Raw genomic sequence first — 8,420 nt, forward strand, 5'->3', positions numbered from 1 at the left:
AGCATGCTGCACCTGTCACCTGGGCGCTAGCATTCTGCTAAGGATCAATTTACATAACCTCATTTAATGGTTCATAAATCATACCCATTAAGCCCAGCTAACAGGAACCAAGGGTTCTAATTTATGCTGCCTTTCATAGCAGAAAATTGGGAGGCTGGAGCCTGTGGATAAAGAACCCAGGTCTTGCCTTTGATTGTTGATTGTGATGGTAAATGTATGGATGATGAGAACAGATTTTCACTTTATTGATTTCCTGCCAAAGCACAGCATGCTTTATTGTGAAAGGGCGCCTTTTGGCAGCAATGCTAAAAGTGGCAGTTGTTTAGGAGCCCTTTGCCAAGATGAGGTCTAAGACAATACAGAGTGGTAAATACTAAAATAATATCAAGATGAAATGTTATTCTGTAAAAGAAAAAATAAGAACCTCTAACCTTTTGGAAATCAGTGACCTTTTCTCCTCAGTAGCGCCCCTCCCCCACAAAAGCATGTACATCCAAGAATCAGTACAAGATGGTTTTAAGAAATGAAAAAAAGCAATGTTTCTATATCCTGTCCTAAGTTACTTGCTGATGGTGGCTCATGCAAAATAATGCAGATGTCTAGAATCCTTCAGATAATGACATTTCAGCCAGCATGCTCTACTGGGCCAAGTCTGCAGCCTCCGCACTCTCTCTTCTGCCATGTACTGCTTTTTGGTTGAAAATCCGGAAGAACCATTTTTCTTTCCATTTAATTTTTCCCTTTTAGGTCAAAATATTGTATCCAACTATATATAGTTTTCTGCAAAATGCAATATATAAAAGGTCATCATCTCACAAGTGCTTGGGCTGGATTTCAAAATAGCAAAAGTGGTTCTAAGATCATTTTCCAGATGAAAAACATCTCTTCAGTATTGCTAAGGCATATTGATTCCCTTCTCTCATCTCAGTTCTGCCCTATAATGGACAATGTATATTCTCATTTTAGCTGGTTCTCAAAATCTTTGTTAAACATGTGATTTTTTTCTGATAAAATGTAGTGCCTTCTTCCCACCCCCCCAATCCCCATTTCTCTCCTCAATACAGGCTTTTCTGAAACACTTTGACTTTTATTCCAGGTTGGACGTCACTGAGGATAGTCACTGACATGGATTACAAACACTGTGGATTCTGCCCCACCCCTATCTTTAGATTCTGAACCTGCCCTGTAGAATATTGGTTGGAGCCATGCAAGACAATGGAAGCAAGCTTGGCAATCACTTCTGTCTGCTTTTCAACAGGAAATGTCTACTACTTTATTACACTGATCCTTCTTCATAAGAAAAAAGTCAATGGTATCTACATCTTCTCTGCTATTTCAGTTGGTTTATCTATAGTTAAACAAACCCTACAGCTAGTGCTACGAACAGAATGTAAGTAGACATCTGAAGTTTTAGTGTATCCAGAACAACTTACCTCTACTTTTCTGGTAACAGAACCCTCTTTTCCCAGAGGACTTCATTCTATATGATGATGACATTGGCCCTGCTCTCCAGCACCATCCAAAGGGATAGTGACTGGTTCAGGAATGGGCACTGGACATGACCCTAGGAATTATCTGGAATTGCTATCAGGAAAGACCAGTCTGTTCTCTGGAGTTACTAGTCTGGCAGTGAATAGAGTCTGTCCAAGAAAGGGAAGGAGAGTGGCAGAACTTCACGAATGTCATTTGAGCCTGTGGATCCAGCCATATCTAAAATTAGAGGCACCTCTGAACTTGCCAGCTTAATGAATCCATAGATTCTACCTTTTCTCTTTTTTATTAAGCTAAATTTGGCTGGGTTTCTGTCATGTGAAATGCTAAAAGTTTGACTTAATTCAGAAAGAAACTCAATACAGAATAATTGAATAAGTGTGCAAAATTGAGCTTTTTTGTACTAGGAGTGAAAATACAGATTCCAGTCATCATATTGTCAGTAGGTTGCAGTTTTCTCATTTTAAAAAAGAAAGGGCCATACTAGAGAATGTATAAGGTCCTTCAAATATACTTTACTCATTCATTTATTCATTCACTCACTTATTTAAAAAATGTTTAATACAGACTATTGACTGGCACTCTAGTAAGCACTAGAAACACAGAAATGAACAAAATAGAAAAAAAAATTCTGCCCTCATAGCACTTACATTCAAATTAGTAGTGACAGATAGATAAATAAGTAAGTATCAGGAAACAGTTGAAATTTCAAATCGTGCTTCAATTATCTATTACTATATAACAAACCTCCCCAAACTTCGTGACTTAAACAAGTATTTGTTATTTTTCCACAATTCCACGGGTCAGTAATTAGGACTGAGCTCAACTGAGAGGCTTTTCTGCTGATCTTGCCTGGGGTCACTCATGTGACAGCAGTCATCTGGCAGCTTGGCTGAGGCTGGAGAGTCTAAGATGGTCTCACTCAAGTGCCTGGGGCTTGATGCAGGCTGTCTGCCAGGCCTCTCCCTTGATGTAGCCTCTCATCTTTCAGCATCTAGCCAAGCATCCCAAGAGAGCAAAGGCAGAGTCTGCCAAATCTCTTGAGGCCTAGGCTCTAAAACTCATAAGTATCACTTCCACCACATTCTGTTAGTCCAAATGAGTCACAAGGTCAAATAAGATTCAAGTGATGGGAAATCGATTCCACCTTTTTCTGAGAGGAGCTGCAAAATATGGCCATGTTTTTCAATCCACCACAGGTAGCGTGGCCAGAGAAGTCCTCATTGAAAAAAGTGATCTTTGTATAAACTCCTGAGCTATGCCTGTATCTGGGGGAAGACCATTCCAAGCAGAATGAATGAGTATAAGGACCCAAGGTAGAAGCAGGAATGTATTAGTTCATTCTTGCATTGCTATACATACCTGAGGCTAGGTAATTTATGAAGAAGAGAGGTTTAATTGGCTCATGGTGCTGCAGGATTTACAGGAAGTGTAGTGCTGACACCTGCTTCTGGTGAGGGTTTAGGAAGGTTACAATTATGGCAGAAGGCAATGGGGAGCCAGTATGACACATGGTGAAAGTGGCAGCAAGAGGGGCGGCAGGAGGTGCCACACACTTTTAAACAACTATATCTTGCATGAACTCAGGATGAGCACTCACTCATTACCAAGGGTAAGGCACTGAGCCATTCATGAGAGATCCACCCCCATAATCCAAACACCTGCCACCAGGCCCCACCTCAAACACTGGGGATTACATTTCAACATGATATTTGCAGGGGAAAAACATCCAAACCATATCAAGTAGGAGATGTGGGAGGCAGAAGAAGAAGGCCAGTGTGGTGGAATGAGCAAGGTAGAAAGTAGGAACCTATGAGCTCAAAATGATTTTGGGGAGCTGGGCCTTGTAGAGGGTTTTAAGACCTCTGCCTTTGAGTCAAAGGAGAAGCCCCTGGGTTTTTGAGCAAAGGAGTGATATCATTTGACTTACATAGTGGAAAAGGATCGCTCTAACTACAGGGTTTGCAAAGATTAAATGGGTCAAGAGCAGAAGGGAGATCAGTTAGGAGACTATTGCTATGAAACAGGAAAGGGAAGAGAAGATGGTGACATAGCCTAGGTAGCCATGGTGGCAGTAATGAGAAGTGGTCTGTTTCTGGGTATATAGAATTAATATAATTTGCTGATATAGGGTGTGAAGGAAAGAGAAAAGTTGAGAATTTGTGTAAGGTTCTTAACCTAAGCAGCTGAAAGAACAGAATTGCCATTCATTGCAATGATAAAAACTATAGGAGGAGCAGTTTGGGGAGAGAAGATTGGGAGTTTTGTTTTGGATATGTTGCATTTGTGATGTCTGACAGGGATACCAGTGGTGCTGTTGAGTAAGCAGTGGCTGTTTCATCAGATTATTGTGAACATCCACTCTAATAGCTTTGAAAAGTATGATCATGAAAAAATGCTCATCATCACTGGCCATCAGAGAAATGTAAATCAAAACCACAATGAGATACCGTCTCACACCATTTAGAATGGTGATCATTAAAAAGTCAGGAAACAACAGGTGCTGGAGAGGATTTGGAGAAATAGGAACACTTTTACACTGTTGATGGGAGTGTAAACTAGTTCAACCATTGTGGAAGACAGTGTGGCAATTCCTCACGGATCTAGAACTAGAAATACCATTTGACCCAGAGATCCCATTACTGGGTATATACCCAAAGGATTATAAATCATGCTGCTATAAAGACACGTACACACGTATGTTTATTGCAGCACTATTCACAATAGCAAAGACTTGGAACCAATCCAAATGCCCATTAATGACAGACTGGATTAAGAAAATGTGGCACATATACACCATGGAATACTATGCAGCCATAAAAAAGGATGAGTTCATGTCCTTTGTAGGGACATGGATGAAGCTGGAAACCATCATTCTCAGCAAACTATCACAAGGACAAAAAACTAGATACCTGATGTTCTCACTCATAGGTGGGAATTTAACAATGAGAACACTTGGACACAGAAAGGGGAACATCACACACAGGGGCCTGTCGTGAGGTGGAAGGAATGGGGAGGGATAGCATTAGGAGATATACCTAATGTAAATCACGAGTTAATGGGTGCAGCACACCAACATGGCATATGTATACATATGTAACAAACCTTCTCGTTGTGCACATGTACCCTAGAACTTAAATTATAATAAAAAAAAATTTTTAAGTATGATCGTCTATGCAAATACAATTTTTAAACCATATTCCTATAAACACAGTAGAGCCCATGTGTTTATGTCAGCATTTTCCAAAGGGGCACATCCATCTGTTACAGGTTTCCAGGTACATCTGCCTATATATTTCATAAGCTTTTAAAAACTTGCCAATCACTCTAAAAAAATTATCATATTGCAGTTTTTTGTTGCCACTCTTTAAAATCAGCATCTGTTGATTTTTTTTTTCTTTTAAAATCCTCCTTGTCCAACTATTTCTTTCCCTAGACTTAAATGGGAAAGAAAAAGTAAGGTGAGCCAGTGAAGCATTGTGTTACAGAAGACAAACCCTCCCAGGTAGAGGGTAGAGATTTTTCATAGAGATTTGGTACTGTGGATTGTGGCTTATGGGTGCTTATTCTGTGCCAGACTCTTGATAAGCACTGGGGATATGGAAGTCAATAAAATAGTACCTAATCTAAAGGGCTCACATTGTGGTGGAAAAGACAGATGGTAGTAGATGATTATAATATTTAAAATTATTACAGCTGTGGTAGAAACATGCACAGGGAGAACAGGAGATGGATAACTTGCCAAGCCTGTGAAAGGGTCTAGTTAAGGAAGTTTTCCAAAAAATACAATGCCTGAACTGAGAAAGGGTAAATGGAAATTAGCCAAGGGAATTGGATATTCCATGAAAGGAGGACGGCTCAATCAAAGGCCCAATGACAAGAAGTAATCTTGTGTATTTAGGAAACTGTAGTTCAACACAATAGAACCAAAAAGCTGGAGACAGGTAGTAGCACAAGGAGCAACTTGAGAGGTAGGCAGGAAGCTCACCATGAAAGACCTTCTGTGCCTTGAGAAGACCTCGACTTGTATCCTAGAGGTGACTGGGAGACATTGAAGGTAGAAAGAAAAGGAATAAAATGGTAAGATTTCTATTTGGGAAAGATCACTGTGGTGATTAGATTGGGGTGGAGGTAAAGGTGTCGGAAAGTGAGTGGGGCTGCTGCAGTGACCCTGAGGAGAGAGGATGAGATGGGTCTGGAGGGACTGTTATACAGAATGGAAAAAAGGGAAAGAACCAAGAAATATTTAAGATACAAAATTGTTAGGATCAAGTAACCAATGGGAGCTAGGGGCTGAAGGAGAGAATTTCAGTGGATATTGGTGCCCAAACGGATACAGAGAATTTGGGAGGAGGAACTCATTCAGGAAAAAGGAGATGAACTCAGGTAGAGACAAGGGTAAGTTGGGACATCCATGTGCATCCTTTATTCAATCTGTACAAAAAACTTGCATTTGAGGCTTAAAAACGGTGAATAGATTTGCCCACATTTACCCAGAACCAGGATTACCAACTCAGGCCTTCTTGACTCTAGTCATCACCATCCCCTCACCTCGGCCTACAAGTACATGCAGCACCTTGAAGGTTTTGCAAAGCTAGAATAATAATATGATGATTCATTGAATACTCATTCAGCCCCTAAATATCTTAAGTTGCTCTGGTAACCCAAAAGTGAATTGGAGACAGTCTCTATCCACCAGAGTTCATACTATATTGAGAGATAAGAGATATAGATAAATTATTATGATACAATAGAAAAGAGAAGTAGAGAAAAGGAGTCACAGTGTTGTATCAATTTAGAAAGGAGAAATTATCTTATGCAAAGACACTTGTGAAGTGCTTAATGCTAAGTACTAAGCCTTGTGGATATCCAAGCATACAACACTTGTAATACCTACGCTCAGTGGTTATTCACCTCAAACTTGTGGGAACAGTGGTAAGTCTCAAACAACATGTGGAATTTAGATACAAATGCAGGATGCAGATGGGGTTAGAAAAGGCATTCTGATGAATGGAGCCCAGGAAGAATAGCATGGAGATGTGAATACTTCCCAGTGACTTTGGCAGGTGAAAATGCAGGAATGCAGAGCTGTCGGATTTAGCTGGCATGGAAGAGCATTGAAGGAGAAGAGTGAAAAATGAGCTCCAACAGTAGTTTGGAGCCACTTTGTGGAATATCTGGAATGCTAAGGAGTGGGTTAGCATAGGCAATGTGTTCTTCACAGTCTGAATTCTGAATTTCTTGTCACACACAAAAGAAATAAAGGAGGACAGGTAGTGGGGAATAGTTTCAGTCTGTGAGCTATATTCACTATTTCAGAAAGTTTAAAACATTAGTTTTTTCTTTTGCTTTTGGTTAGAATTATGTATCACCTTTTCCTTAGGGAAACTCTGGTTAGATCCTGTTGGGAGAAGCTTGGCTTGACCGTTACTGGCTTCATAGGCATTTGTGAGATGGGATTGGGACACCTGGCTGTGTTAGCCTACCAACAGGCTGGCAGTCACTGCAGAGCATTTCACGAGCAATAACTTCATTGCTTTTTCACATTGTAGGTTGATTATTTTACATGATTGTGCAACTCTGATAGCCATTGGTTATTCATGAAAACTTGACTTGATATTTAAGTGGAAAGTATGCCAACACTTACTAAATGCTGTTTGTTTGGTACATAGCTTTCAGAACATGGTGTCCATAGGCAGTGTGGATGTTGTCCAGGAAAGTAAGTGAAAGAGGTCCTTAGTGGAAAAAAAATTAGGTAACACTAATATATGCCCTGCCATGGGGACATTTCACAAGAAACCTTTTAACTTAAATTGATTGCTTTTAGTTTAAGAGTAATAATGGAAGATATTGATCTTTTGTTGTAATTCTTGTCGGACCTAGATGAGGCATAAGTTATAAATAATAATGTCCAATATGTCTGATTTTTTAGTTGTTATATAGTTTTGGTATCTTAGGGGAGAAAATAGAGAGAAAACAGTCTTCTTCCTTTTGATTTTGATCTATGGACAATTTCTTAGAGTCACTAACCTGATGGAATTACTTTTCAAGCTATTGAAACTTTCAAAGGTCATAAATATGTAACACTAGGGGATTAACTGATATATTATGGAACATCTGTAATGGGAATACAATATAGCCACTAAAGATGATTTTGTAAAACTTTTATTGAGGAAACAAATTTAAACTGCAAAACCTTGGACATTTTATGATTACATTTTTTATAAATGTGTATGTGTGTGTAAATGTAAATATACACATATGTGCTTTGGAAAAACAGGTAATTGTTAACAGTAGTTATTTCTAGGTGGTGAAATATAAGGGCTTTATTCTAAAAATGTATATATATATTTGTGTATAATGAGCATGTGTTTGTATAATTTTTACTGTTTGACACAAAAAATTAATGAAGAAGACATTAATATGGTAAATTTACCTTTTACACCAGCTATCTTAACTTTGGCTCATCAGGCAAGATGAGTTATTACAAAAGGCAGCCGAGACCCTCCCAAGTGATTCCTTCAACCACTGTGTGTGACAGGGGTCTGAGGAGTGCCTTTTGGCCATCTGGAATCTCACATTGAATTCTTTTTTATAAAACATCTATTAACATCATCAAGGACTGGGGTTCAAAGAAATTCAATTTGTGAAACCCAATCTAGACATTTTCAAAATTGCAAATCATGGCTATCGAAAGCTTTCTAGAAAACGCCTTGCAACAAGACTGATTAAATACATTGCAGTGGGGAAGGAAGGGCTGGCAAAGGTGAAGGAGGTGAAGAATTTTTAATAAAAATTATAATTGAGGAATCTGAAAGATAGAAACCCTTTTCTTATTTGTACTTATCTTAATCTTATAAACCAGAGCAACAACACATCAATAAAAGAGATTTGGTTGAATCTGCTAGATTGAACTGTTAAAAACTTTT

The 8,420-nt window shown here is 39.0% G+C and overlaps 1 long non-coding RNA gene across 1 annotated transcript in view; it reads left to right on the top strand.

Moving 5' to 3' along the window:
• LOC103228833 (uncharacterized) overlaps positions 1-3,508 on the top strand; it is a 101,785-nt gene extending 98,277 nt beyond the window's left edge. Inside the window, exon 7 of the long non-coding RNA XR_012090943.1 lies at positions 1,097-3,508. This is a non-coding gene — a long non-coding RNA (uncharacterized lncRNA). The remainder of the gene's footprint in view (positions 1-1,096) is intronic.
• Positions 3,509-8,420: the final 4,912 nt, after the last annotated feature.

Source organism: Chlorocebus sabaeus, chromosome 24 (genome assembly GCF_047675955.1).
Source record: "Chlorocebus sabaeus isolate Y175 chromosome 24, mChlSab1.0.hap1, whole genome shotgun sequence".
Taxonomy (NCBI): Eukaryota; Metazoa; Chordata; class Mammalia; order Primates; family Cercopithecidae; genus Chlorocebus; species Chlorocebus sabaeus.